A 27,806-nucleotide genomic window follows, 5' to 3' on the forward strand; every position below is an offset into this window, starting at 1 on the left:
ACCCTCCGCAAAGCAGCAGTATATATAAATGATATGAGTGTGTATATCTGTAAAGGACATCAGTGAGTATCAACAAGAACTTCATGCAAAGAAACTTGCCAAGGTATGAGAACTTTTCGTGCACTTTTCCAGTATGTAACGAGTATAATTAAACAAAAAAAAAATAACATGATCTCATATATTTTAGTTACACTAAAAATCATGATCTCATAATCTGAGATCAAATGTGCATTTAGTGTGGGGGGGTTCAAATTGGGGGGGACACCCAGAGGGTCGCAAGGGGGTCTGCAGTAAATTTGAGAGGCACTTTACATAAAAGCTGTAAACAAAGGCAAACACAACAATATAAGACAATACACTATATATAACAAGACAACAAAAAAAAAAAACAACACAATAGAAAGCGAATCAAAGTAAAATCGATCCTGAAAAAGAGAAGTTTTAAAAATATCTAATGAGTTTGCATCCCTAATGTCAGCTGGGAGAGAATTCCACAGTTTTGGAGCATATGATGAGAAGGATCTGTCATCCCTGAAACCGAAGGTGTGTTTTTGGAAACAGCTAAGAGAACACCCTGAGAAGATCAAAAATTGTGAGTTGGCATGTAAGGTGTTAAAAGATCAGCCAGATACTGCTGAATAAAAGCCTAAATGAGATGAAGCGTACACATTTATGACATGAATAAAATGAAAGTGTTGTTCCCATCATTTTATTCAGACTGTTTAGATTCTAAATTAAATTGAAAGCACGTTTGGTTTAGAGGCACTTTAGCCAGTTAGACTTGTTAAATTGTTATATTTTCTTTAAAGCTTTTTGTTCTAAAAGACACCTGACACAAAGGCTGTTGTGTAAGAATATTAATTTATATTTTAATTTAATAGTGAAATTGCATCTCTCAATATTTAAATATAGTATTTATTTATATACTCACTTTCTTACATGAGCTGTTTTGCTGTAAGCAGACTGGAGAGTGACAGTGAAAGTCTTCTGTGGGGAACACATTCAGTCCAGCGATTACCATGAGTTTTGGGTGAGTTGAAATTTATGTGCTTTCTACAGGATAATAATCCACGGCTAGTTGTGCACAGTGCACTACTCGATTTTAATGCACGACATGGTGGCAATAATCAACTGACGCATCCCTCCATTATGCACATTATTATTTAGTAGTGCACTCTATCATTCTGTTCACTTCAAATCAGACACAAGGAGAAATTAGTGAGGGAAGACTGCATTTATTTGAATGAATTACAACATTTATTTGAATTCATTTTTGAGAGAGAGAGAGAGAGAGAGAGAGAGAGAGAGAGATTGTGCATGTGCTCAGCATCTGTCTACTAATAGTCAATCAGTTTTAAAGTAGCAGGTTAAACCCTTGTTGCTGAGAAATATAATTAGGGACAAAATAACAGGGGGAAGATTAGGAGTATTCCAAGGGCCTGACGAGGGAGTGGGGGCCTGAAATGCATTCCCAGGGGGGCCCCCGAGCCATCTGCTGTTCAGAGGGCCCAGAAACCATAGTGGCACTGTTGCGACACTTCAGAAGGGTTTGGATCCATTTGCAGCTTTATTAAGAATAGTCAGACAATACATGATCAAATACCGGCAAGGTAGCACAGCAGAGACCAGGCAGAGACAGAATCGTAAACCAGGCAGGAGATCAGGGCAGGCAGCTAGCAAACAGAGTCCAGGTGAAACAATCCAAGTCGGGGCAAGCAGATAATGATCAGAGAATCAGGAAACAGTCTAAGGTCAGATATACAGGATACATTAATAGATTAGAAACAAAACACGTGACAGCCAGGGCAAATCAAGACTTCACAAAGAGTCCATGTAATGGCATGGCTTATATGTTATAGTGTGTGTGTTTGTGAGTAAAAATTGTCATAATTTGATGAGTGAAGAGATAGCACATAAAATGACAATTTCAATATTTAATCCTAAATGTCTTGTCTAAATGTCATTCAGACAAGAGCTCCTTCTACAAGGCAGCTTTATGCCCTGAAGTGACGTGTTCACTAGGTGGTGTGCCTCCCATGGTGAAGACCCACAGAGATGTGGCCTTGGGGCAATGCTTTTCATTTTTACAACAAGGCTGTCTGCCTCCACGCTAAAAGTTTACATTGTTGCCATTGCAGCTTACCACAATTTGGTTGATGGCAGATCTCTCGGAAGGCATGAGCTCATAGTTAGGTTCCTTAGAGGTGCTCGGGGAGTAAATCCATCAAGACTGCACACCTCATCCCCTCTTGGGATCTTTCTGTAGTCCTCTTGGGCTTACAGAAAGAACCGTTTGAGCCCTTGCAATCCATCGTGTTTAGTGCCCTATCAGTGAAGACAGAACTCACGTCTCTCAAGAGGGTGGGGGGCATACAGGCCCTCTCAGTTAGTGATGAGTGCCAAGAATTTGGGTCAGCCTACTCTCATGTTGTCCTGAGACCCCGGCATGGATATGTGCCCGAAGTTTTCACTACTCCCTTCAGGGACCAAGTGGTGAACCTGCAAGCATTTCCCTCCAAAGAAGGAAACCAAGCTTTGTCTCTGTTATGTCCAGTTCGCACTTTGCGAACTTATTTGGAATGGACACGAGTTTCAAATAATCTAAACAGCTTTTTGTTTGATTTCCCTTTTAGAGAAAGGGAAAGGTTGTAACAAATTAGCTCAAAGTGAGATGTAGATAATTAATCATAACGGGTTATTATTAACTACATTCATCTTCAGGAATTACTTGTAGCATTATATCATTAATAGTACAATAAAATGATTTGTTAGTCCGCAGGTTAATCGTTTATTGACTCTAAGTAAAATAATTTCTCTGGCCACGAAAAATAATTTTACTACTTATACATTGCTCCCAGAGCACGTAACGAAACCAGAACGTTAAAGTGACCTCGTCCTGTGAGCAGCAAACACAGACAACCAAGTGTGAATACATATGGATGTTTATTAAACTACACTACAGGGGAACATGCAACATCTGACTAGACACAAACATACACACATAGATAGAGAGAGAGAGAGCGCGCAGCAGAGAGAGAGAGAGAGAGAGTCATGGCAGAATTTACTCATAAACTAAATCACAACCTGTTAATAACCATCAAAGAATCTCATCTCCTTGATTAAAAGGGGTCAAAGCCTAGAAGCGCATCTAAATAGTTAACAAGCGGTTACTTGCATTGGTTTTGTAGTTGCTGAGCAAAGTGTCCCGGTGCATGTATAATGCGTAGATTCCTGTTGAATCCTGTTAGGGGTGAAACCTTCGTCATTTCATCCATGGGTTGACCGCTCCAAAGTGAATCAACAAAGTTGCTGAAAACTGCCAGGACTCCCCGGAAGGGGAGTCGCGAGGTGTCCAAGGTGATGGGTGTCTCCAGGGAACCGCAAGTTGAGAGAGACGCCTTTTTGGGTGTGGAAGAGGTTTTATCTGGTTTCCCAGTAAACACCCCTTTTGGTTGGATTGACCAATAACAAGGCATATAGTTTCAGCGGAAAGTGTTTCTTTGTCTCAATGACACCTGATTTGCATATTTTATGAATGGAGTGATGAACTAGTTATCTGGTAACCCAAACTATGGTACAAATAGTATGATGCATTTTAGGCTCACATAATGTACATACTAATTGTTTGGGGAATAAAAAGCAGATCATTTTGATACCAAGGACAACATATGTCGAAGATCTTAAAGAAGAGATCCACTCATATACCTGAGTATAAGCATTGAGAGTCTAACTAATACAAATCAAGAATGGTAACTATGCTACTACCATAGTGAAACATACAAACAATACATGCATATACCAGATACATATGTTACTGATTAATTATAGTCTAAATGAATAAAATGTGTGTGTGTGTGTGTGTGTGTGTGTGTGTGTGTGTGTGTGTGTGTGTGTGAGTGAGTTGGGTGCTCAGCCGGGCCCATTAGGTGTCTGACACTCGAGTGCTATCTAGTTATCTCGGAATGTGTTTGAAGTTGGATGGGGAGACCTTAAAGAAGGTCTGCTCAGTATCTTCCAGATAATAGGGGTAAACCTTGCCATTAAGCACTCATATAAATGTATACTATGGGGCCAGATTCTGTAATTTATATGCAAATGTCAAAAGGCTAAAGGAATCCCTACAACATAAACCCCAAACGATCGTACATGATCTTAAGTAGATGCTACAGGGTTTCTCCAAACAGAGAATGGCACACTGGATTGTGGATGCCATTCTCAGGGCCTACCAGGCCCAGGATGTGCCATGTCCACTAGGAGTTAGAGCTCATTCCACTTGTGGCATTGCTTCCACTTCAGCTGTAGCACACGGTGCATCATTAGCAGTCATATGTAGAGCTGCGGGCTGGGCTACACCCAACACCTTTGCGAGGTTCTTTAACCTTGAATGGAACCAGTTTCATCTCCAGTATTCGGTAACACCAGGTAAAAGTCTTGACGAACTGGCTGGGTGCAGGGCTCGTGTAGCATCTATCCCCTGGCTAGGTGACAAAGTTCGCTCTTTTGTCTAGTTCAGTTCCCCAGCATGGTAAACCCTATACCACTTACTCCATCATTTACCACTTCCAGTAGAGTTTGGAGGAGAAACTCAGTAACCAGGCCCATTATTCGAGATTGCTGCCCCTTTCAGGTGAGCCCTTGTTATATGGCTATAGATCTGTATGTTGTGGATGCCCTGACAGTCACCCCTTACAATGTATTTTCTCACTGTTCAGTTCCCCTGTTGGTGAACCCAGTGTCTTCCCCTCGACAGAGCTGGCTCTGTAAAGGTCACTGTGGGATAGGTAGCCTCCCCTCTTTGATGGAGCCCACCACAGAGATCTCCCTAGGTCAGTAGTCCCAGCTGGCGAGTCCCTAGGTGTATTTCCACACGTTACCTCCACTCAGGCAGGGGTGTGGTCTCTGTAGCATTCTTCTCCTCATGGGAAAGAATGCTTTCCAACGTTAACAACCAGCTGTATACCATCTGTCTATTCTGAAAAGCTATATGTTTATTCCTTACTAAATAATCAGAAAAGGCCGACAAATGCAGTGATCTCTTTCTAGGTGAGTAGCGCTCCTTGTAAGAAAGGGAGACCTGCGGTCATTTACCCTGGACATTGGAAGGTTACGAGTCAGCGTTGATGCACTGGTTGTTGGTATGCTCCCGCTTGCCCACATGTGCTTCGGTCACCTCATAACTCAGCAGTTGTGTACAGTAGTTGTGGCGTTTAGTAAAGGGACCCCCATATGTCATCATATGACACATGTCGTAGTGTACAACAGAAAGGGAAATTCTTGTTTATGAATGGTAACCCTCATTTCCTGATGGAGGGAATTGAGACGTGTGCCCCTCTGGCCACAACTCTGTACTGATTTCTGATGCTCCAAGACACTACCTTTGCTCCTCAGAACGATGGTGAAATGCAATCTGCATGCACCAGCCCTTAAATACCCATCAGCACGGGCGTGGTTTCACATGCAAAATTCACACGACAATTTCATTCGCATTTCATTGACCCTTTTCTGATATTTGCAGAGGTGAATTCGCTCCCAAGAATGATCCCCCATATGTCGTCATACAACACAAGTCTCCAATCCCTCCATTAGGAAACGAGGATAACCATTTGTAACTGAGATGATTTATTGAATGCAGTGACCAATCAGAAGTGTTTAAGTTAGAATCCACACTCTCTATCTTTCTTTCATTTCAAATTAATTAAAAATAGCATTGATGTGTTACAAGACTTCCTGACATTATGAGAGACTATTCTGAGAGGCAATATCAAGTGAATACCAAAATCTGAGTCAGCGTCGATGCACTGGTTATATATATATATATATATATACACCCTTTATTATTTACCAAAAATTATAAAGAACACTTGTTTGTTATAAAGAAGCTTGTTGTGTCTGTTTATAGGTCTGCACAATTTGGCCAAAAATTATGTTTTTATTTATCAATATGATACCTAATAATTCTGATTGTTGTTATTACTAAATAAAAACATTAAACAAAATTTTTATTCATAATAATTATCATCAACATATTTTACAGAAATTGCAGTGACCAAAGTAGAACACCCTTAGAACATGGCCTTCATTTGAATGACCTTTCCACTTCTACTGTCCCTACACATACTGTATATATTTTCTTATCAGCTGGAATGCCATCTATCAGTTTCTTTCCCTGAAGGAATGTCTGCACTACACTCTTCTTTTGCTTGATGCACCACTCCGGTTCTTGGTGGATTCTTGTGGAATCAAGGTATGCGATGTGCCTAACCATAGGAAACTTTAGGGGGAATTTGTCCTGGAATTTTCTGACCACCTTAACAAGGCACTGCAAACATTCTTTCCTGAAGGTTAGCACAGAAAGCTCCCATGTCTTGCCTCCTGGTTGCTCTGAAGGGCCTAACAAATAGAGAACATTAATATTTCGTCCAGGCGACTGGACGAAAGGCCGCCTTGGTGATTTATGTAGGACACCACTGTCATACTGTCCTGAAGGGCTCATTCCAATGCCAGCATCTCGAGGCAGTTGATTTGGAGATGGCTCTCCTCGTGTGACCACGAGCTGAACTGTTAACAGACAGGAGGACTATAACTATAAATGTTTAGAAAGGTCTAAGGATTTATTATAAATTATTATGATTAAAAACAATATTTTTTAACAGTAATTTCTTAAAGGGATACTCCACCCCAAAATGAAAATTTTGTCATTAATCACTTACCCCATGTCTTTCCAAGCCCGTAAAAGCTCAGAACACAATTTAAGATATTTTGGATGAAAACCAGGAGGCCTGTGACTGTCCCATAGACTGCCAAGTAAATAACCGTGTGAAGGTCCATAAAAGGTATGAAAGTCATTGAATACTCCATCTGCCATCAGACGTGTAATCTGGGTTATATGAAGCGATGGGAACACCAGGGTATATGCAGGAATCATAGAGATGAATTTACTACCTTTTACTACCTTTTTTACCACCTCCACAATATTTTTTACTACCAACATGACATCAGCAGCAGACCTGTTTTTTTGGGGGGGGGTATGCAAAGCACCACTTACTACTTACTATAAGGTATAAGTGTGACACTGTCACACCCATCATACACATTAGGTACACTTATGTTTAATTGTGATCATTTAGTATTGTCATTGTGAATTATGTTTTTTTTTGTAGTGTTGAGTTGAGTTGTAGTTGTCCTTACCTTAATCATAGCCCTTGAGTTACCCTAACCATAGCCCTTAGCCCTAATATGATGAATAATAACCTTGGCACTTCTTAAAAACAAATGACACTTAACAACCATAAACATTAATAAAGATTAATAATAAAGTGTGTCAAATCACACACACTTACCCACATACATTCTCACACACGCAGTGAATTACTATCCCAAAACAGCAATTTATTTCATCACAAGAAATACATCACAAGGGGTAACTTGTAACAATAACTTACACTGGACTCGTTCATTGATGAATGGCAGTTTGAACATGTCCCAAAACAAATTTTAAGAGAGAAGTTGTAACAATTTGACCTGTATTCATCAGCTGATAACTTAAGATGGCAAACTGAGAGAGGGAGGGAGAGAAAAAAGGGGAGGGAGAGAGAGGGAGAAAAATAGGAGAGGGGGGCTGTGGGAGAACAGGAGAATACATGGACACATATGTAAAGAGGAAGGACAGAGAAGGAAAGAGATGAGAGAAGCAAGAGATGAATGGATAAGAAGGGAGAGAATTAAGTATTGTGAGATTAAGACGGAGGGGAAAGGCACAGTCACAAAAGTCTCAATTGTGAGGACTTCTCTTCAATTCTTTCCTCCAATTGGCGGAGCTCTTCTTTTTCATCTTTTTGCCTTCTGCGAAGTGTGTTGGACTTGATGATAAGTTCAGCCATTTTGGACCTGGTCTTTCCCTCAGCCTGCTCGGCCAACTTGTCCACGTCATTTTCAAGAGACTCACAAACACGACTTAGTACCTCATGCTGGGTTCTGAGATCCAAAAGCTCCTCCTCCACTGCCTTCCTCTTTAGAGCATGTGCGGCACTCTCCTTGTTTTTTCTTTCATTCTCCAGGTACAGTCTATACTGAGATCTTGCAGATGAGGCAGAGGCAAGGAGCTCCTTTGTCAGAGGCACTTTTAAAACACCCCCACAACTGCTGATCCGGTCACAGACTAATCGAAGTGATTCCAGCATTCTATCCTGGAGATTGCATGTTTCCACCTCTTTATTAATTGAAAATACTCTTTCAACAGTGGCTTGGCCATGGGATAGAAGAAGGAGACTCTTGGAAAACCGTAGTAAGTCAGGGTAAAGCGTACTGAGATTTGTGTAAAGAAACACATCTAGGCAGTCCTTCATTGGTTTAAAGGCCAGGAAACCTTCATCTTGTCGTTCTACTGAGGTCAAGGATACAAACTGCTGAATGATAACATCACCTACAATATTGACAAAGATATAATCATTAATGACATTTAAGTACATTTCAGTCTGCTTAACTGCCCATTACCAAAGTAGAACACCCTTAGAACATGGCCTTCATTTGAATGACCTTTCCACTTCTACTGTCCCTACACATACTGTATATATTTTCTTACCAGCTGGAATGCCATCTATCAGTTTCTTTCCCTGAAGGAATGTCTGCACTACACTCTTCATTTGCTTGATGCACCACTCCGGTTCTTGGTGGATTCTTGTGGAATCAAGGTATGCAATGTGCCTAACCATAGGAAACTTTAGGGGGAATTTGTCCTGCAATTTTCTGACCACCTTAACAAGGCACTGCAAACATTCTTTCCTGAAGGTTAGCACAGAAAGCTCCCATATCTTGCCTCCTGGTTGCTCTGAAGGGCCTAACAAATAGAGAACATTAATATTTCGTCCAGGCAACTGGACGAAAGGCCGCCTTGGTGATTTATGTAGGACACCACTGTCATACTGTCCTGAAGGGCTCATTCCAATGCCAGCATCTCGAGGCAGTTGATTTGGAGATGGCTCTCCTCGTGTGACCACGAGCTGAAAGCTGGTCTGCCCTCACACAAAGCGCCCCAACCCAGGTTGGACGCATCTCTTGAGAGCACCGTCCTTCTGGAAACCACCTGTAGGGGTACTCCACGACTGAACAAAACAAGGTTCATCCAAGGTTCCAGGGCTGCCAGACAGGCCTGGTTGACCCTGATGCGAAAGTGGCCGTGCTGCCAAGCGTGAAGTGGGACCCCGGGTTTCAGCCAGTATTGCAGTGGCTGCATTCATAGGAGGCCAAGCTGTAAAACTGGGGAGGCAGAAGCCATCAGCCCGAGCATCCTCTGATAGAACTTCAAAGGGAAACAGGCTTTGTTCCTGGCAGAAGCCATGAGCTGCTGAATTACCAGAGCTTGCTCTGGTGATATGATCACTCTCATATGGACTGAGTCGAAGGCTGCTCCCAGGAATGTAATACATTGGCTGGGGAGCAGTGAGCTTTTGGCAAAATTTACCCTGAGTCCTAGACACTCTAAGTGGCTCAGGAGCACGGATCTGTGATGGTCTAGCTCGGTTTGCGACTGGGCTAGAATGAGCCAGTCGTCGAGACACGGATTCCCATCTGTCTCAGAGGGGAAAGCGCCTCGTTCATGCACTTTGTGAAAGTGCGGGGAGCTAGAGACAGCCCGAAGGGAAGGACTGCATGTTGGTAAGCAACGCTCTCGAACGCAAATCTCAAGAATCGTCTGTGATGGGGGGATATCTGGGTGTAAAAGTAAGCATTTTTCAGGTCCGGCGAGAAGAACCAGTCCTCAGGGCAAATCTGTGTGAGGATCTGCTTCAATGTTAACATCCTGAACTTCCGTCTCATGAGGGAGAGGTTCAGGAGTCTGAGGTCTAAGATGGGTCTGAGAGCGCCATCTTTCTTGGGGACAATTAAAATAAGGGCTGTAGAACCCCGATCCACTTTCTGAGGGAGGAACTATTTCTATGGCTCCCTTCATTAGCAGAGTCATCACTTCGGTGCGGAGGACCTGAGCGTTGTCCAGCTCTACCAAAGTGGGAATCACCCCACGGAAACGCGGCAATTGCTCATAGCCCTTCTCCTGAGAGCCATCTACTGAAGTGAGAGCTGCAGAGGAGGTAGTGCATAAGTGGGCCGAGTAGGGGGCGCGCCACTACCTGGTCAGCTCGTCATGAACTTCAGGGAAGAACGGGGCAGAGTGCTGGCGGGGGGCCTGGCGGCGTCCTGGCAGGTACCACTCGTCCATCCTGCTGCGCGTTGGCTCTTCAGGGGGGGCCCACTCTAGATCGAGTTCCTTGACGGCTTTGGAGAGGATGCGGAGAAGTTCAGCAGGGGTCAGAATCACTGGCCCAATCCTCTGTTTCACTTGCTTCAGCCGAGGGACGCTGCTCTGGGCGTGAGAAGAGGACAGGGGACGGCTCTCTCATTGGAGAGGGTGAGGCACGCCTCGGCGTGGGGTTTTCCCAGGCAGGAGACGCACTCACCATGGCCATCGTCATACAGAGGGGCTCTGAAACGCTCTTTTAGAACGGTGAAAACCGCTGGAAAAAGCTCTTTTAGGATCGCCGGAGATCGGCACTGGAGAGCGGCTGTCTGCGAGAGCGCCGGTGCTGCAGGCAGTCGCCGGTCTCAGCTTGTCCGCTGCGGTGCCTCTTCGAGGGCGAGAGCTCGTTCCTGCGAAGGCGTTCAGTAGGAATCCAGCGAAGTGAAGTCGTCGCTGAAGGAGTGAGATCTGATTTCCTCTGGCGATTTGCCTGCTTATATAGCCATTCGCCCCAGGCTCGCGCAGCTACACAGCACTGTCATTGGTTTAAAAAAGTTTACAGATTAAACGAATGGCAGTGCAGTTGCACTGCGTTATTGAAAAAAGGCTTCAGTATCGAGGAAAAAAGGAGCTTTTCCTCATACGCAGTATGAGAGAAGTATCGAAAGGGAACATCTTGGTTACGTATGTAACCCTCGTTCCCTGAAGGAGGGAACGGAGACGTTACGAATGGGATCTCGCCCGAGAGCCCAATCACCTTTGAGTGGTACAAAACGAGCCAATGGTACACAAAGTACCTTGGTCTGCGGGATTTGCATCGCGAGCTCCGCCCCGCAAAGCGGGTATATAAGGAGCCACGCGAGCAACTCGCATTCAAGTCTTCGCTGAGGAGCCGAGCCAGTGACCCGGCCATTCAGCGGAACAGCGATGTGGCAAGGGGACGTAACGTCTCCGTTCCCTCCTTCAGGGAACGAGGGTTACATACGTAACCAAGACGTTCCCTTTCAGTCGGTCACGTTCGACGTTACGAATGGGGTCCCTTACAAAATGCCACATGGCTGTCTTCCAGCGACCCTTGTGAGTGATAGCACCCTGTCGTGAGGCCAGCACGAGTGAGGGCCTATAGCTCACACAGAATACACTGGGTAGCATATTCCAGCTGGACGTATGCTAGCAGGCCGCCTGCCCGTGGGAGGACTTACCGAAGGCAGGTATCTACCAAGGCGGTGATACATAAGAACTCTGAGGTACCCAGCCCGCAGGGTGGAAGTTTCAACGACAGAGCTGGCAAGGGGCTTGCCAAGGGAAAGACACATGCTGCAGAGAGACTTACTGTGGAGATACACACGTGGGATTACCCAGAAAAGGGGAATCACAACACATGGAGGCACCTAGTCCCACACAGGGCTGACCAAAGGGCATGTACGCAAGTGTTGGACATCAACAGTGCTGGAGGAACCCAGGGTTCTGACTGAGGAACTCACCTGAGGGGAATAGCGCACGCATCCAGTCCGTGGAGTGGAATGGCGCAGCAAGCGGATTGACACCGAGCAGGTCCTTACTGGCCCGAAGGGGCGAGTACCCGGGGAGGACACGGGCTCTACACGGAGATTATAAAATCTCGCGAATGTGTTAGGTGTCGCCCAGCCCGCAGCTCTACAGATGTCTGCTAGCAAGGCGCCATGCGCCAGCGCCCAGGAGGAAGCTACGCTCCTAGTTGAGTGAGCTGCTCTCACCCCTAGGGGGCATGGCAGGTCTTGAGCCTGATAAGCCAGGACAATGGCATCCACTATCCAGTGGGATAACCTCTGCTTGGATAACCTCTGACAGCCTTTCCCTTCTGCTGGCCTCCGTAACAGACAAAGAGCTGGTCTGAGGTCCTAAGGCACCGAGTTCTGTCCACATAGGTGCGAAGCGCACGTACTGGACAGAGTAGTGCCAAGGCTGGGTCTGCCTCCTCCAGGGGCAGCGCTTGCAAGTTCACCACCTGATCCCTAAAAGGAGTGGTGAGAACTTTGGGCACGTACCCAGGCCGGGGTCTCAGGATAACGTGAGAGTTAGCCGGCCCGAATTCCAGGCACGCTTCATCAACTGAAAATGCCTGCAGGTCCCCGACCCTCTTCACCGAAGCCAAAGCCGTCAGGAGCACAGTTTTCAAAGATAAAAACTTTAGCTCTACTGAGAGCAAGGGTTCGAAGGGAGCTCTCTGCAGTGCTGATAGAACCACTGCGAGGTCCCAAGAGGGGACTTGCTGAGGGCGAGGAGGGTTAAGCCTCCTTGCTCCTCTCAGGACCTGATGATCAGATCGTGCCTCCCAAGAGACTTACCTTCAACAGGCTGAGGGCTGAAGTAGGTCCTTCCTCAGAGGAATTGGCCAGGGAGGGGCTGTCGCGAGAGGTTCCAGTAGGCGTATCAAGTTCGCTGAAGTGAACCAGGTCCGGACGTGGGTGCCGGGCCAGAAAAAGGCGCAATCATGAGGACCTGCATGAGGACCTGCTCCTCGTCCTCCCTGATCTTGCACAACGTCTGTGCAAGAAGGCTCACTGGGGGAAACGCATACTTGCGCAGGCCCAGCGGCCAGCTGTGTGCCAGGGCGTCCGTGCCGAGGGTGGCAGTGGGAATTTTCTGGAGAGGCAAACAGGTCTACCTGAGCGTCTCCGAAGTGTTCCCAAATCAGCTGAACCGACTGGGGGTGGAGTCTCCATTCCCGGGGGCGAGACTGCTGCCTTGAGAGCTCGTCGGCTGCACGATTGAGCCTGCCCGGGGTGTGAATGACACGAAGCGACCTCAGATGCTTGTGACTCCTCAAGAGGAGATGGCGAGCGAGTTGTGACATGCGGCGGGAGCGTAGACCACCCTGACGGTTGATGTACGCTACGGTCGCAGTGTTGTCCGTACGGACCAGAACGTGCTTGTCCTTCAGCAGGGCCCTGAAGCGGTGCAGAGCAGGACGTACTGCTAGCAACTCGAGGCAATTGACATGCCACTGAAGTCGGGGTCCTGTCCAGGAGCCCGATGCAGCATGCCCGTTGCACATGGCACCCCAGCCCATGGCAGAGGCATCTGTTGACACAACAACATGTCTGGACACCGGTTTTAGGGGCACTCCGGCCCGTAGAAACAAGGGGTCCAACCACGGGGTGAAGTTTCGGCGGCAGGCCGGAGTGATGGTCACTCGGAGCGTGCCCCGTTGCCATGCCCATCTCGGGACTCGGTCGTGAAGCCAGTGCTGAAGCGGTCTCATATGGAGTAACCCGAGCGGTATGACTGCCGCCGCGGACGCCATATGCCCCAGGAGCCTCTGAAACAGTTTCAGTGGAACCGCTCTCTTGCCCTCGAATTGTCTCAGGCAATTCAGCAGTGACTGCGTGCGCTCGTCTGTAAGCTGCGCGAACATGGCGACCGAGTCTATTTCCATACCGAGAAAAGAGATCCTCTGCACAGGGGAGAGCTTGCTCTTTTCCCAGTTGACCTGAAGACCCAGTCGGGCAAGGTGTCTGAGCACCAGATCCCTTTGCTCGCACAACCGTTCTCAAGCGTGAGCTAGGATCAGCCAGTCGTCGAGGTAGTTGAGGATACGGACACCTTGTTCCCTGAGAGGAGCCAGGGCTCCCTCCGCGACCTTCGTAAAGACGCGGGGAGACAGGGCCAACCCGAATGGGAGAACCTTGTACTGATATGCCTGCCCCTCGAAAGCAAACCGAAGAAAGGGTCTGTGTCGAGGAAGAACGGAGACATGAAAGTACGCGTCCTTCAGGTCGATCGCTGCAAACCAATCCATCGGATGAATGCATTCGAAAATGCGCTTGGGCGTTAGCATCTTGAACGGGAGTCTGTGCAGAGCTCGGTTCAAAGCACACAAGTCCAGGATTGGCCGTAACCCACCTGTCTTCTTGGGTACTATGAAGTAAGGGCTGTAAAAGCCGGACTTCATGTCGGCTGGAGGGACCGGCTCTATCACGCCCTTTGCCAGCAGGGTCGCGACCTCCGCGCGCATGACAGGGGCATCTTTGCCCACCATCGTCGCGCGGACACCCCGAAACCTGGGGGGACGCCGGGCGAACTGAATCGCGTAGCCGAGCCTGAGCGTCCGGATGAGCCAGCGGGAAGGCCTGGGGAGCTCTAGCCAGGCTCCCAGAAACCGAACCAGCGGGGTCAAGGGGACTACAGGCGTACCCATGGTGGGGCAGCGTGGTGGAGCAGACAGCCCCAGCATGGGAGGCATAGCGTCCCTTAGCGGGGGCGGAGTGCGGGCACTCGTCTGACTCCAAGCAGCAAAGAGGGCATGAGAAGGCGAAGCGTTCTCGAGCCGGCTTTGCATGGAAACTGGCAAGGGGAGAGGAGAACGAGAGCGGCGAGGAAGCACGTCGCCAACTGTCGTTCGTGGCCTCTTGGGACCCGGAGGTAGAGGAAACAGCTCTTTTAGTGAAGGTTTGGGTACCACCGGCCGCAGTGCCAGTGGCGGAACAAAATGAAAATGAGAACAAAGGATTCTCCCCCTGGCCCTCCTCCGGGGGAAGGAGTGGTCCTGCTACCATCTCCTGACGAGCTGACGTCTCCAACTCCGGGTCGCCCGTCTCAGGAACGCCGCTTGGCCTGGCGTTTGGCAGGCTTAGGGGCAGAGACGGGTTGCGCCGCCCTTCTGCGGCCATCTCCTCGCTGCGGCCGGGGTGAAGGCTGCTGCTGTGGCCGAGCGGGAGTGGAGGAGGCCACAGGGGGGCGCCCTCGGCGACGAGCAGGCTGCGGCGGCTGCACCGGCGGCAGGATGAAAGCAGCAGTGGGCCGCCGGGGCAGGATGTGTCTGATGGCCTCAGACTGCTTCTGGGCGGCAGAGAACTGCTGGGCAAAGCTCTATAGGGGGTTGCTTGAGAGGCCATCCTGGGAGACCGGGGAGTTGAGGAGCTGAGCCCGATCAGACTCCCTCATATCTGCCAGGTTCAGCCATAGGTGGCGCTCCTGGACCACCAAAGTGGACATCACCTGACCCAAGGAGCGCGCAGTGACCTTCGTCACCCGGAGAGCGAGGTCGGTTGCAGTGCGTGCCTCCTGCAAAACCCCTGGGTCAGCACTGCCCTCGTGCAGCTGCCGGAGCAGCTTGGCCTGATAGACCTGAAGTGAGGCCATGGCATGCAAGGCAGAGGCGGCCTGGCCCGCAGCTCTGTAAGCCTTGGCCACAAGAGTGGATGAGAACTTACAGGCCTTGGAGGGCAGCTTGGGACCACCACGCCAAGCGGAGGCGCTCTGTGGACACAGTTGCATCGCAATAGAACGCTCCACCGGGGGAATCCCAGCATACCCCTTGGCCACCCCGCCATCGAGGGCAGTGAAGGCGGAGGAAGTACCAGAACGGTTTCGGGCAGTTAAAGGTGCCTTCCATGAACTGGTTACTTCCTGGTGCACTTCCGGGAAGAAAAGAACCAGAGGGGGGTGCTGGCGATCCGCATGAGCAGCCCCCAGGAACCAATCATCCAGCCTCGAGCACTCGGGACAGGGCGGAGGATTCCACTCAAGTCCGATGCTCTCCGCTGCCCGGGAAAGCACGGACGTCAGCTCGGGATCGGACTCGGACAACGCTGGCACTCCCGAGGGAGGCAACGCAGCCGAACCCTCATCTCCCGAAGACTCAAGCCCGCCTTGTGATGCGGCGATCGACATACGGTCCTCTTCGCGAGCCCTGAATGAGATGTCAGGAGCCTGAGAGGGTCCAGCAAACTCATCCGGAAACTCAACCGGCTGCGGTGTATGTGAGGGGGGTGTGGTCCGAGGAGGTTGGCTCATCGGGGAAGCCCACACAGTAACCCTCAGATCACCCTGGCCACCAGCCGAAGTAGCCCTCTTACGAGAAGAGGAGCTAGAACTGGGTGTGGCAGAGGGGACTCTATACCTTTTAAGGTAATCAAGTCTCGATCTTAACACCGAGATGGTAAAGTCCCTGCAATGAGGACATGAGTCATCCACGAATGCAGTCTCAGCATGCTGAAAGCCCAGACACGTGACACAGCGATCGTGACCGTCACGAGGAGCGATGTATCGACCGCACCCAGAAACGCACGGGCGAAATGACATCTTTAAAAAGACGCAAATCGGCCCGTATCCCTTTTGTGAAAGAAATTTTGCTCTTTCAGAGGTGTTGAAGCGCCCAGGGGAATGCGGGAGCTGTCGCAGGAAACCCAGACGAACCGCTGAATCGCGCCGTCACACCAACACCAGCTCTTGCTTGTAACACTCTGGTGATAGCAGCAAGCGATGTGCTCGGCTCCGAAGCGAAAGCTTGAATGCGAGTTGCTCGTGTTGCTCCTTATATACCCGCTTTGCGGGGCGGAGCTTGCGATGCAAATCCCACAGACCAAGGTACTTTGTGTACCATTGGCTAGTTTTGTACCACTCGAAGGTGATTGGGCTCTCGGGCGAGATCCCATTCGTAACGTCGAACGTGACCGACTGAAAGGGAACTCTATTTATGCCGACAGCACAATTCACGCATGATATTGAAATTATCTGCACAGTAATTACCTTGATGGCAGATTCAGCAGATTCAGGCCGATGTCCACACTTTTAAGAGAGACCCAGTTCTTCTCCTCAGATACCTGGATTGTGATAATTTGCAGTGAGCTTCGGTCCTGTAAAAGTTCCCTTTTAACAAATCACCGCAGTAAAGCCTTACAAGTACAAGAAAAAAACTGTTAGCATTCAATCACATTCAAATGAAGACAGTAATTCTACAGTAATTACATTTTTTACCATCAGGAGTTCTTTCAGATCTTTAGCTAAAAAGGGCAGCACAGGCTCATTGGTCTGATATTTGGTCAGGAAGGGGTTGAAGCTTTGTGCAACTGACAAGAAGAACTGGAGCTTTGAAATTATTAAATCATCATCCCGCGCAGCCAAAATGGTATCATATGACGCAGTGTTGGGGTTTGGCACCTTTTTCTTCTGAACTGCATCAACGTATGTTAAAAGCATGGGCCAAATGTCGACAGCTCTCTCAGCCACAGGGACATTTTCCACCCATCTGTGGCCACAGAAAGATCGGGGAAAGGTAGAAGATTCTGTGGTGGCGGTGTAATCTTCTCTACGGGCAGGAATATTGTGGAAGATGTAGTGCATAGCTCGCAACAGTATGTCTACCTGCCATGTTGTGAATCCTGCCTTCATGGCATTGTGGAGGGTGTGCAAGCCACAGCTGCCAACACTGATGAGTTGTGCATCCCCATGAAGCTCTGAATGTTCGTTCCGAAGGAGCTTCATGAGCATGAAATTGACATTTGGGCCATCCATACTGACAGACAGCAGGTGTCTCAAGTTGAGTTGTGCAACACACTCCTGTGAATTGACACACAAAAAAAAAAAGTTTATTTAAAAATTAATAGAGTACCAAAGTGTGACGTTCCGTTTCCATGACGGTAGTGTCATTGGATCTAAACAAACTTTTGAAGTGGCTTCATAGCATTGAATGTAGACATGTGGGATCGTTTCTAGCTAATTAATTGTTTTAAATGTAGGCTATAGCCATTTAAACGTGATTTACCTGCTAGGCAGCAACTTAGCCACATAACACAGATTCCCTGGCAGGTGTAATAGAAAGAAACAAAATTTCAGTGAATATTTCATGTCTTATCAAAGACTGGCGGCTGTTAAAAGTGACGTTTTTTGCCTCAAAAATAAAGCCAAGACACGTCTGTGAATTTAAGGATTTTAACCGCATGCTATGAAGTTACATGCTGGTCTCTTTTATGGAGGAAAGTCATGCTAAAATAAAATTTGATCGTGTTGGTATGAATATATGTTGTAGTATGTGATTCCTACTGTGTAAATAAAATATACGAACGTCTTGGAAACGTTGTAAAATTATTTAAATAGATTAAGAAAGCCACTGCTATGGTGAATACTATGATAAGATTGATTTGTTTAGATCCAGTGAAATTGCTTACTTGACAACGCTATGTCATGGTTTTGGTACTCTGTTATTTATAAAATAGACAGTAGATAGACAGTAAATACAGTCCCAGTAAGTATCTGTCAAATTTTTTTTTTTCATTTGTAGTATTCATATTTCAGAAATATACCAAATCCTTCATCTGAAAATCACACCCCGACAAACACGAAATAATAGGCTACCATTGGGAAACAGTGTTCACGCTGAAGGCTAAAGCTTAGGCTAACTATGACATAAAAATGTTCAAATGGGGATATAACGACAATAAGAAAGAACAAACAAGAAAATATCAACTTACTTTAACCCTCTGGAGTCTAAGGGTATTTTTGGGGCCTGGAGAAGTTTTGTCATGCCCTGACATTTGTGCTTTTTTCAGTTTCTTATAAATATCTAAATGGCTAAAGTCTAATCTCACTGTAATCAGCACAAACTGGGCTATAATAATATGTGAGCAGCATGTATGTACATGATTGTGTTTTTGAGAAAAAAAATGTTATGCGTGGTTAGTGAAAAACTAAAAATGTTAAATCACTTGAATAAGGCAATAAAACACATACAGAAAATTGGTTCACAGTACTTTTGAGAACTGGAGCTTGTAGCCTAGAATTTTTTTTTTTCTAAATGATGTGAAAATCATCTTGTTTACTCACTTACAGAAAACAATATATTGATTTAAATTTTCTAAGACACTTTTTGTTGGTAAAAGTCATATGCGAGTAGGCGTCAACTATCATGAATTCACACCTGAGAAGACAAAGGCCTGCATAATGAGCTGCATAATGAGCCATTCAGTCAGCTGTGTGACTGAGAGGGATGAGTTACAAGAAAGAATGTGAGGACAAAATAAATGTATATAATTTTATGTTTGTAGTTTATTTAGAATATATTTAATTATCCCACAACATAATTTAATATTCACTTGTGAGTGCAGTTAAACAGTTTATTAGGAACAATCAAAGCTGACTTTCAAACTGAATTTCTTGCATCATTACTCCAGACACACAATCCTTCAGAAATCCGTTTAACAATCTTATTTTCTACAAAAAAAAAAAAAAAAAAAAAAACATTTATTGTTATTATTATCATTATTATTATTATTATTATTAATGTTGAAAAGAGCTGAGAATATTTTTTTTTCAGGTTTTTTAGGGGGGATAAATTGAAAGAACAGCATTGTTTATTACATTTGTTAAAGTTACATTTATTGGTACATTTATATTATTTACATCAAGTTTTTTGAATGGTATAGTAGTGTATATTGTTATTGAAACTTCATAATATTTCACTTGATTATACATTTAGTCAGGAATTATAGTTTGGAAAAAGTCTAACTATTAAAATGTTTACACGTTATCTGAAAACTAGTACAAATATATAAATAAAAAGAGACTTACTCATGTTTATGATCTCTGCTGGATAAAGTGCTTCATTCTTTTTTTCTGAGGAAATCCAAATCTCAAATCCTCAACCACATCACATCTTTTTGGGGTGAATTATGTCTTATTCCTCTCATCGCGAAGCAAACAGTAAAAAAAAAAAAAAACTTGAAGAACAATCTCGCTGCGTTGTCTTCTGTTGTGTGGGCGTATTCAAAAGCCGCGCGCTTCAGTGAAACATTTGAATCTGAAAAGCGCGTTCGGACATCGCGTTGTTTTCATATGGATTACTTTATCACAGAATATTTGTTTTCGGCAGCACTTGTTTAGTTTAAAAGTAGACATGTCAGGCTTTCAATAGATATCTCTCTCATGTCTCTTCGTTAAGTATTCACGGAGTTACAGTTCATTTTAATGACGCATTTGTAACTGTAGATCAGCGCAGACAAAGGATGCAGACAGCACACCTTGTTTGTTATCTTTATTTTATAAGTGCACAAAGTTTTGTTGTTATTATGTCTGTATACAAAAAAAGTAGACCCTTTACAGATTCGATTGATGTATTGCTCTTATCTGTACGATCAAAACTGAAAGTGTAATTTAAGTTCTTTTCGGGGTTATCAGGAGAAAATACCCCAAAACGCGTATACGCGTTAATCGACTCCAGAGGGTTAATGCTTTGCAGCAAGTGCTGAAGCAGCCCTTGCATGTCCAAGGAACTGCGACCCAAAATATGAAGACGTCACTCTTTAGCCCTTGCATGTCCGAGGGTGTATATCGGTTTGCTTTTTATTAGCGGACTGGTTCAGAGACTCGTCAAACATTAGAACATATGGCCCAGAATCATTAATGCTATTTATAAGAAGCTTCTTAAAATGTGGAGCAATGCCAAATCCAAGTATGTACGCTGTTTTATCTTTGCCACACGCAAAACTTTTGGCTATATCGGAGTCAGTGAACATGTTTTGGAACAATTCCCCAATGCCCTGATTCGAATTATATGAATTATGGTTGGTTGCGGTGTTCAGGCACCAGAGAACCTCAGCCCTGAGGGCTGATATTTGTGACGGTAAGGTCTGCTGTCTGGCTATCGCTGCCGTGGTGGTGCTGGTGGCACTGGTTTGCTGCTGAGGTGGTGCGACGACAGCTGACCTTAAGTTGGCATTATTTTCCGCGATCTGTGTAGTGCTGCTAGCATCGCAAAACTTACATTTCCCCATTTCACACTGTAAATTTGGTAGAAAATAGAAGCAAGTGGCTAATATCAACTGAGGCAAAAAGGCAGAAAACGTTGTTGTCGTTGCTGATAGCCTATCAACCACGGAACTCTACATAGTTTACTTCTACGTCATTGCTATCAACTCCAACTCACTCAGGGTCTTGTTTACGGTATATATTTTTAAACTAGGCTAGATGAAGTTAAAACATGGAGACACAAATATTAAGCAAAAAAATGGAAACTCATTATATATTGAGGTGGTGATGAAAATTTTACTACCAAGTCAAATTGCATTTGTTACCTTTTACTACCTTTCAACGGCCTTAATTTTGGTAGATTCTTTTTACTACCACGCGGACCGGAACACTTTTTGTAAGCGAAGAAAACAAAAATAATGACTTTATTCAACAATTCCTTTGTCACCACTCTCCTCTGTGTCTCTCCATATCACTGTATGCTGCGTATGCTCTTCTGTATCATCCGCGCGGATGATACAGAAGAGCATACGCAGCATACAGTGATATGGAGAGACACAGAGGAGACTGTGGACCTTGACACCATTATATACTTGGCAGTCTATGGGACAGTCACAGGCCTCCTGGTTTTCCTCCGAAATATCTTAAAGTGTGTTCCGAAGATGAACAGAGCTTTTACGGGTTTGGAACGACATGGGTAAGCGATTAATGACAAAATGTTAATTTTGGGGAGGAGTATCCCTTTAATTATTGTCAGGAAATTTTATACATGCAAAAGGGAAAAAACTCCTGTACACTGGAGATAAACTAGAAGTAGTATAATTTTTCCTATTTTTCCCAAAATAAAGGTTTTGTGAGCATTAGTGACTGCACACATGTAATGCAATTTTTCATTCATACTGGTAGCCAGAGGGAACCCTCACACAGTAAATCCATAAGTGAAACTCATAGAAGTCAAAAATCATATATCGTTCAAGGAAAACCCCTAATATGGACAAAGGCATACACTATCGCTGTAACTTAACAAAAAGCAGGTAGAGACATTTTAACCGATGAAACATGAAGACTATATACATATGATTGAGATCAAATGTTTCATCTCTGTTCTTCAAGCCACGTCTGGTATTTTTATATGAATAAAGTATATTTATAATGTAGTGCTAATCAACATATGAAAGGAATTTGGGCTAAAAACGTCATAAAATGTTCACTTTGTTTGAAAACAGGTTTCAAACCCATGCATGTGTGCTACTGTGCCAAATTTATTCATTGCAGACTGTATAGCCCTGGTGTGTTCTACTTGAAGCACCGCAGCGCAGATCGACATGTGCAGCACCACTCCAAGTACAACACACCTAGAAATTCAAATGACAACCTTACGGCCGTTGGGTCCTCCCCATTAGGCAGGGCGCTTGGTGACCACCTATAACACCTGCTGGACAGGCTGGCACTGAATGTAGCAATTCAGTAGCTAATTTTGTTTATTAATTAGAGAAAGCATTGCAGTGTTGAGTAAAAGTTCATATGCTCCTGAATGTGTGCATACACAGCGCGATAGAATCGAGTAGGGAGGCTTTACAGAACTTGGTATAATTAGACAGACTATGGTATAATTACTTTTTTTAAAAATGTAAAAATTAATTATCTCTCAACTGTCTGAAGGTGAAACTACACCTCTTTTGTCCACGTTCTGGTCCAGTTTGCAGATAGTCTGTATGATGTAATTTTCGTTTTCAGCACAGTCCGCTCATGTCCATGCACACCATCCACGTGCAGACCGATTTGTGTGTCCTTGCAGATTTGTGTTCCCTGTCCAAGCTCATGGTCATAAGAGTATTCTGGTTAGTTCATGTGCTTAACTGTGAGTGAGATGGAGCTCAACATGGAAAATTAAGTACATCTAGTGGTGTGATGGTAAAGCTGAATTTTCAGCATCATTAGTACTTAAGTACATTTTTCAAGTATCTGTACTTTACTGGAGTAGTTTTATTTTGAGTAACTTTTACTTCACTACATTTTATAAAACTTATCGTTACTCCTTATAATTTATCACGTGCTCCGAGATGCAGAAGCAGTGTCTGATTCACAAACAAACTACTTCTTTTTAATGAACCCGTTAAAACGGTTCACAAATCATGCCAAACGATTAATTTACAAATTAGAATGATCCAATTGCAGCTGTTCTTGAGTCGACAACTCACTGATTTAAATGATCCATTTAGTGCAAGTCTCCAGTGAACTGAATTCACAAGTAAGAACAGGGATATCTTGTGAGTGTGTCTGATGCTGTTAAAAGTAAGTTACTAATGTCAAATTTTAGGATTAATTACTGTATCTGAAAATCATATTTAGGTCAAAGCTGTCAGTTGTTTGTGAACTAAATCTGCTGTAAAGAGTGATCTGTTTAAGCCCACTGAAATGCTTGAATGCAATCACATTAACATTAGAGTCTCTATGTTTTAGGTAAAAAAACATTCAAATAACACAGATTAAATAACTCATGCTCGTTCATCTTCCCCACTGCTGTTAGCAGTTTTACTAAAATGCTATGCATTTAGCCCTATGTGATGTCTGTTTTTATATTGTTTGTCAGCACACATAGCCTAAGTTACTATGTATCTGGATCAACTAGCCGAGTAGACAAATATAAATGTTTAATCATACCCTTACCAAAAAGTAGTATACTGCAAGTTTATTTTATTAAGTATACTTAAGTATAGTTCAAGTATACAAATATCAGTGTCATGTAGTATGCTTGTCCCTATTTAGGTTTTAATTTGTATATATTTTGTTACATGAATATCTGAAAATACAAAACATCCAAAGAATGAACAGCGTATCTGCTTGTAAACAAAAACATTTTATTCTAGCTTCATGCATTCTTTTTTAAAACACTTTAATGTGGGTAAGTTACATAAAAAAAAAAAAACATTTTTAACAAAAAGCTGAAAAAAAGGCTATGAATTGGATTCAGAATGATAATCAAAACATAGATGGAGTCGATCAACACCCCAAAGCTTGACTGTAATTATTACCTCTTCATCGGTCGACATTTTATTCCATACCGTTACTGTTTTGATGCTGTTTCATGTCAGATGATCGTGTTATATTACGTGTTAGTATCTGTTGTTCCTTTTTCTTCTCCACTAGTGTTTTTTTTTTTTAAATTCTGTACAGAAGATGTGTACTAGCACCCTCTACCGTATAACAATGAAAACAGATTCTAGGAGCACAAGTATAGCTCAAATATATTTAGACTTTTTGTAAGTATAAGTCAAGTATAATTAAATGTCATTTTAAGTATATCTCTGAGGAGTACATAAAGCCCATTTCTGAGAAGTACATAAAAAGTCAACTAAAAGCATACTTTCTTATTTTTTAGTTTAAAAGAAGTATACTAATAGCACACTTGAATACACTTCTTTTTCGAAAGGGTAATCATGGTGAAAATAAGTCAATAGTGTTAGCTGATGCTAACTATCTAGCTAATGAGTTTACTGGTGCTAAATTGAGGTCATTTTTTAAAAATAAAAGTCCAAATATTTTTATTCAACCACCTAGGTAGATTACATCTGAGGGAAAAAGAAAGGATGTGATGTTCAGAACATGGTAACTACAGTAATTATCAAAGTGGGAAGTGATACCCTCTGAGGTCATTTGGCCAGGGGTGTTTTTACACCACAGACAAGGTTTGAGAAGAAAAAAAATCATTATGAAAATCGAATTATATTTTCCTTATTATATTCATTATTTCCTTATTGGTTGTTTTGGGAAAATCCCAGGTATTTTGAACAGTAGGATTATTAAAAAAAATTATGATAATATAAAATTAAATGATAAAAGTAGCCTATATAAAACTGCAAAATAAATATTCATCTATCGGTACTTTTTACTTAAGTACATAAAAATTCAAGTACTTTTGTACTTTCACTCTGAGTACTTTTACTGGAGTAATATTTTATTATATGGATCTGTACTTTTACTCAAGTACTTGATTTGCGTGCTTCGTCCACCACTGAGCTTTGAACAAGCTATATGTTGGAGACCAAATTTAAGAGACACAAAGTTTTTGTGTACACTAATCATTCACATAAAAACTAGGGTGCTTAACTGCTAGAAAAAACTGTGGCATCCAAACCATTTTTAAAAGTATCATGCATGCCAAGAGAAGACCACTGATCTTGAGGTAAAAACGGATATTGTGTTCCTAAATTACATTTTGAAAATCTATGTAACAAAAAATATGTCTGTTTACTGACTGCTACTAATAGAATATTCATGTAGCAAGAGTTTAAGACTGAGTAACATTGCCTCAATATTTTACAGACAGCCAAGACTTTCACCCAGCAAACTGACTCTAATACATCAAGGTCCTCCAAAACGATTTCGTCTAGACACAAAGAGAAGAGTGGTTCTTGATGATGGTGGAAGTAAGTAAGATGGTGTTATTGTGGTGTAAGAGACAATTGTAAAAAAAAAAATTTTTTTGTTGTTGTGGGAGAATGTGGCTGTCAAGACGAGTCTCTTATAAACACCATGGTCAACTACTTACTGGGAGTGAAGTTTGAAGATGAAATATGGTATGAAATCACAGAAGAAGAAGCTGGAGATCAATCAGAATCACAAACCTCTGAAATCACCATGTATGAGGTCTGTCCTGAAGAAAGTCCCATATCTCTCACCATCATTGATACTCCAGGCTACGGAGACACTAGAGGACTTGAAAAAGATCTGGACGTTGCTGCGAATTTAGCCATTCTGTTTCAGAGCACTGATGGAGTTCGTGAAGTTGATGCCGTGTGTTTTGTGATTCAAGCATCTAAGAATCGTCTCTCAGACAGGCAGCATTACATTATCAGTTCAATTCTGTCTTTGTTTGGAAATGACATTGTGAACAACATTGTGTTTTTAATCACACACTCTGATGGTATGGCACCCAAAAACGTCATTGGTGCCATCAATAAAGCTAAAATCCCCTGCAGACGAGACAAAAGCGGCCAACCTGTTTATTTCTTATTCAACAATCGGCAAGCTGAAGCGCAGAAGAGTGAGAGTTGTTAAAGCTGTTTTTTTATTGTTGCTTGGGAAAACAGCATGGAAGAGACAAAGCAATTCCTTCAGTCTCTGGATGAAAAGAAGAAAAGAAGTTTAGAGTTGACTTCAAATGTCCTCATAGAGCGCATTCAATTAGAAGCATTAATCTGTAACTTACAGCTGCGAGTTGAGGAGAAAGAGTCCAAAAAATCTGAAAAAATTCAGATTCAGGAGGCAATGAAACAAAACAAGGAAAAGATTGACAGCAGTACAAACTTTAGCATTAGAGTCAAAAAGACAATCAAAGTAAAGGTGGCCATTGAAAGTGCTTCATGGAAGAACAGGAAGGCGACGACCTGCACTGTCTGTGAGGAAAACTGTCATGAGTTTGACTGCTGGTTTGTTTCTGATCCCAGCAATTGTGAAGTCATGGAGAAAGGCTACTGCACTGTGTGCACTGGGAAGTGTCATCACAGCAAACACGTCAAAGAAAACAAGAAATATGTCATCAGCACATCGAACGTTATGATGCAATTAGATGAATTAAAAAAGGGATATGGAGATGCTAAAACCAAGAGGTTTTCTGTTGTAATGGATGATCTTGACAAAGATCTGCAGGAGCTTGAGGATCAAAAGAAAATTCTTCTGTTCAATGCTTACAAGACCATTAAGCATCTGTCACAGATCGCATTAAAACCAGACTCTGCCTTCACTCTTCAGCATCTCGACTTCTTCATCCCCAGATTGAAGGAGGCTGGGAAAGAAAACTGGGTCCGAGAGCTTGAAGAAATGTTGAGAACGGCTAAAGCTGAGGAAGCAAATAAAGATGCTCTGAGTTACCTTAAAGCTGGTCTGGCAAAACTATTCCTCAGTGGGAACAAAGTTGGAGAAAACAAGAGTTGAATCAATGAAAATAAATAAAACTGCTTAAAATGAAAAATCAATGAAGGTGACTTTCTGTAGAGGAATCAATCATATTATCGGGCTGTTTTAGTGTTTACTTAATAGGCAAGCCACTCCAATCCAATCCGTTACTTTATGAACTGTTATAATGAATATCAGTAAATTTGGGAAGTACTAGATTGGAACTGCAACAAATTTTTTTGCATCTGTGGATGTTGATGTGTTTATCTTGAACTCTTCTATATTTTATCTTCATCAGTTGCTGTCTTTTATTTTGCTGTTTTTTTTGTCTTGTTTATTTTCAACATTGTCTATCTTTCTCTACATCAGAATTCTTGTTTAATAAAATAACTACAATGAATATAAAAACATTTTTTTTTCCTTGAGCAAACTACAGTGGAAGTACTCAGTGGAAACTACTTATCTTCAGTTTAGTGACAAATAATTCATAAAAGGATACTAAACAAAAAAACTGAAGAAAAAAAAAATGACTCACTGTTGGCAATAAAGGAGGTTGTTCAATTTGGTTCGAAGCATCACAAGGATGAATGAATCTTTATTGTCATTATTTGCACCCAGTGGTACAGAACAACGAAATAGTGTTAGCAGCTTTTTAAGACACCAGTAGAGAACAATGAGAAATAAATAAATAGATAAAAGAAACAAACACTATAAAGTCAAGTCACCTTTATTTGTATAGCACTTCATACAACACAGATTGTATCAAAGCAGCTTTACAGTGTCAAATAGGAAAATAGATTGTCAATAATGTAGGGCTGCAAAAACTAATCGATAATGAAAATAATTGATAACAAAATATTCAATTTAATCAAATTCAGTCAAATTGGCTGTCTCAGTCATTTACACATACATGAAAATGTAAATCACCATGTGCTTAATGACAACATTAGGGTATATGCACAGTGTTGGCAAAGCTAGCACTGCATGGCACACATTTCACTTCAAGAAATTATAACTTTTCAATAAGTAAAATATCTTGCAAACCTTCAAACACTCAACTATACACACAACTATATACACTCACAAATCATATTGCAACATACTTAAAGCATTTTTGAAAACATTTACATCACTTATTCTTTTACAATTCACAGTATCCGCATTCAGA

At 43.4% G+C, this 27,806-nt stretch overlaps 1 pseudogene; it reads left to right on the top strand.

Annotated features, from left to right (window-relative positions):
- Positions 1-539: 539 nt before the first annotated feature.
- On the top strand, positions 540-26,789 carry LOC109067450 (annotated as a pseudogene).
- Positions 26,790-27,806: the final 1,017 nt, after the last annotated feature.

Source organism: Cyprinus carpio, chromosome A4, assembly GCF_018340385.1.
Source record: "Cyprinus carpio isolate SPL01 chromosome A4, ASM1834038v1, whole genome shotgun sequence".
Taxonomy (NCBI): Eukaryota; Metazoa; Chordata; class Actinopteri; order Cypriniformes; family Cyprinidae; genus Cyprinus; species Cyprinus carpio.